This window comes from Bison bison, unplaced genomic scaffold (assembly GCF_000754665.1).
Source record: "Bison bison bison isolate TAMUID 2011002044 unplaced genomic scaffold, Bison_UMD1.0 scf7180017864334, whole genome shotgun sequence".
Taxonomy (NCBI): Eukaryota; Metazoa; Chordata; class Mammalia; order Artiodactyla; family Bovidae; genus Bison; species Bison bison.
Window position 1 is genome coordinate 1,323,791 of NW_011494906.1, and position 324 is coordinate 1,324,114.

Consider the following 324-nt stretch of genomic DNA (forward strand, 5'->3'; position numbering starts at 1 on the left):
TGGGGACAGGAGGAGAAGGGGACGACAGAGGATGAGATGGTTGGATGGCATCACCGACTCGATGGACATGAGTTTCAGTGAACTCCGGGAGTTGGTGATGGATAGGGAGGCCTGGCGTGCTGCAGTTCATGGGGTCGCAAAGAGTCGGACACGACTGAGCGACTGAACTGAACTGACTAATGGAATCAGATGCCACAATCTTAGTTTTCTGAATGTTGAGCTTTAAGCCAACTTTTTCACTCTCCTCTTTCACTTTCATCAAGAGGCTCTTTAATTCTTCTTCACTTTCTGCCATAAAGGTGGTGTCATATGCATATCTGAGGT